The sequence below is a fragment of the Amborella trichopoda genome, chromosome 3 (genome assembly GCF_054954075.1).
Source record: "Amborella trichopoda isolate Santa Cruz 75 chromosome 3, AtrichopodaSantaCruz75HAP2 v2.0, whole genome shotgun sequence".
Lineage (NCBI taxonomy): Eukaryota > Viridiplantae > Streptophyta > Magnoliopsida > Amborellales > Amborellaceae > Amborella > Amborella trichopoda.
Window position 1 is genome coordinate 32,039,302 of NC_142338.1, and position 3,013 is coordinate 32,042,314.

The 3,013-nt window shown below is 36.9% G+C and overlaps 1 long non-coding RNA gene across 5 annotated transcripts; it reads left to right on the forward strand.

The window, feature by feature from the left end:
• The first annotated feature begins 435 nt into the window (after nt 1–435).
• Nucleotides 436–2,605, forward strand: LOC110006613 (uncharacterized). Of its 5 annotated transcripts, none has more exons than XR_002279697.2 (6): nt 436–575; nt 793–995; nt 1,359–1,492; nt 1,630–1,787; nt 1,923–2,102; nt 2,238–2,605. It is a non-coding gene; the product is annotated as an uncharacterized LOC110006613 (long non-coding RNA). The 5 variants fall into 5 exon arrangements; XR_016052418.1 differs by having other exon boundaries at nt 2,241–2,605; XR_016052419.1 differs by having other exon boundaries at nt 437–720; nt 1,884–2,102.
• Nucleotides 2,606–3,013: the final 408 nt, after the last annotated feature.

The window sequence follows — 3,013 nt, forward strand, 5'->3', positions numbered from 1 at the left end:
CACCTAAGTTTTTTTTATTTTGGATTCCGAATATCCGAAAATAGGGCAATTTAAGACTTCGAAGGTTCGAAATTTTTATTTCGGACAGGTTCGAAATTTTTATTTGCGACATTGGAGATCTGAAACCCTTTTAGGACCTTGGAGGTCCGAAATTTTTTATTTCGAATCCTAAGGCACCCAAAATAAAACTTTAAAATTAACTATCTAATTTTTTGGTGCATCATCTGAAATTTAGATAGGGTACGTTTGTGAGTTAGCAAGCTGTTGTGCGTGCTGACTCGCACAACCCTCACCCGAAAATAAGTAGTGTTGCTAGGGCATTAGAACGAGACAAAAGTTTGAATCTCAAGAAGATCCTACAGTCGGGAAGATCCCAACGGTTGGGAAGAACCAGGATCCAGGTCGTTAAAATCCCTCTGCCCCCATTTCAAACTTTGAATTCATTTATCCATCGACCCTCTGGCTCTAAGCGAGAGCGACAACCTCCTGCCTAAAGCCTAAAAATGAGCATCTCTCTCTCTCTCTCACTAAATTTTCATTTCTTACAGTTTTTGATCACCCTATCAAGGCATCAGGTATGTCTGTCTGAATTCTTTGTTGAATGATGTCATGGGACCATCCCTGCTCCCTCTCTCTCTGTCTGTGATGATGCTCCATAGAAGCCTGGGATGATGCTCCATAGTTGCATGACTGATGTTTAAAACACCGAATGTGACTCAAGTAGGAAACAGTGGAGTTTTCTTTTTTTGACATCTTTTTTTCTGAGATGGTGAGTGTGATTGGATTTTGCAGGTAATTTTGATAGTGTCTTTGATTCAAGATCACACACCCCATGATCATCAGCAGAGAAATTAGGTTCTGTGGGGGCATGTTTCCTCTTTGCCTACACCTCCTTCAGAGAAGAGAAGAGCAGTGGGGACTCCTATTTCCGATTGCAACATCATTAGGCATGAGAGAGACAGATGGATTAATGTGCACAGTGTGTTAAGATGCAGGTATATGCAATCACCATGTCCACATTCATGGTACTCGCTATAGGAATTCCAGTTCTCCATGTTGATTCCCATTTCAAGATCTGTCTGTGTTCTGTCTCTCTCTTCCTTCAATAGTCCAGTGCTCTATTTTAATCTGTTCGTGTGGGCAGGTTATTTTTACATGATCTTTTAACAATTTTTTTTTCAGGTTGGTCATGTTTGTAAAATAACTACTAATGATCCGATTGTTTTATTACTGTTTAGAATTGTCTACGGGTTTAAATTTATTTCCTATAATGTTGTCAATTTTGACTTTAATGAAAGTATTCTTAATTGGGCTCTTGAAGAACATGATTATGGAACTAAAATTACTTTTACTGATAGTGAATAGGCCTTGAAGGCCTTGAAGCGATGATGAGCTTAGACTATACCTACCTAAAGTTATCTTGTGCAATCAAAGAAGGGAGGTGACTGTTATGCAAAGTAACAGAGTCGATAGGACCTTCATTCTCTGTAAGGTACACTACAAAAGATGGGGGCTTCTTTCTATTAAGGGACTGTTAGTCTGTGTCTTTCCTAGAATTCTGGGTTTCTGATCACGGAGTTACACTAAGAACCACAGTTTTATTGATCTCATTTGCAAAATTTATGGCAGGTTTTTTGCCCCAAATCTCAAGCGCAATGTATGATCATGCTAGCAACACCCATCGTTAATGAAGTCCTCGAAGGTTTTAACTGCACAATATTTGCATATTGGAAAACAGGCACAGGCAAAACTTACAGTCTTCCATGAAAGGGGGAGCTAAAGCTCAGGTTTACATTTAAAGAACTTCTTGCATTACCAATCATATGCACATTGTAAAACTTTTGGGTCTTTATCTATATGTTGATTTATTTCATTATATGGAGGCGAATTACCTATTGAGTCTGGTGTGATTCCAAGAGCAGTTCTCGACACTTTAGACGCACAGAAGGCTAATTACAGTACGATAATAACCTTCTTGGAGCTTTATAATAAAGAAATAATTGATTTATTAGCACCTGAGGAGTATCCTAGATCTCTTGAAAATAAAACAAGGAAGTCAATTTCTGCTATAGAGGATGGAAAGGGCATCGTTGTAGTGAGAGGTATTTATGGTAATCTATTTTATTATAAATACTGAGCATTATAAAGACAAGGAATATGTTGCTGTATGCTAACTTTTGGTTTTCAATCCCTTTATGAAAGGATGCGTGATTAAATATGCCTGTTTTTTAATGCAGCAGTTCCCATTTCATGTTTTCTAGAATTGTGAATGTAAAAGAAGCCTCGTTAGCAGATGAGGAGCTTATTAAATGCGGAAAGCTTAATCTTGTGGACCTGGGAGGATCAAAAAACATTTCCAGTCAGGTGCTCTCGAGGTATGTTATTTGTGTTTTGCATTTATTGAATGGAATAGAAGAACCTACAATGGTGGTTTTTATATATTTTTGCTATTGAGGATGGTTGTCTTTATATTTTATACTAGTTGAGCTTTTTGATTTCTTAATAACGTCAGACATGCTTGTAATGATCTTGATAGATAATATGAACTTGAGTGCATATGAACTTGATTGGTAATATGAACTTAGAGAGACAATATTGTCAGAAATTCATTTCCATAATTTCTTCATTTTGGCATATCCTACTAACAATTCATTGCCAGCAACATTATCCAGATTCCAGAATATTCTTATTCAAAATTTTGTGCCGTAGTATTTTGATATTTAGTATCTATGCTCATTCAAGAGAAACACTAAAGACATCTGTTTATGGACGTCACTCACCCTCCTTTAACTACAAAACTACATAGATTAGAGACTCCTCTACTATTGTGATTCATTTGTCTTCATGGATTTGAAGAAGCACTCTACTAATCCTTTCGGGTAATACCTTGTCATGATCTCCTTAAGTGATCATTATTGTCGGGGCCTTTTCTCAACTATTTGAGGTCGGCTTCTTGAGTGATAGCTCAAACAATTACCAAATCATTTTGTGAAAAAATGACATTCATTTAACA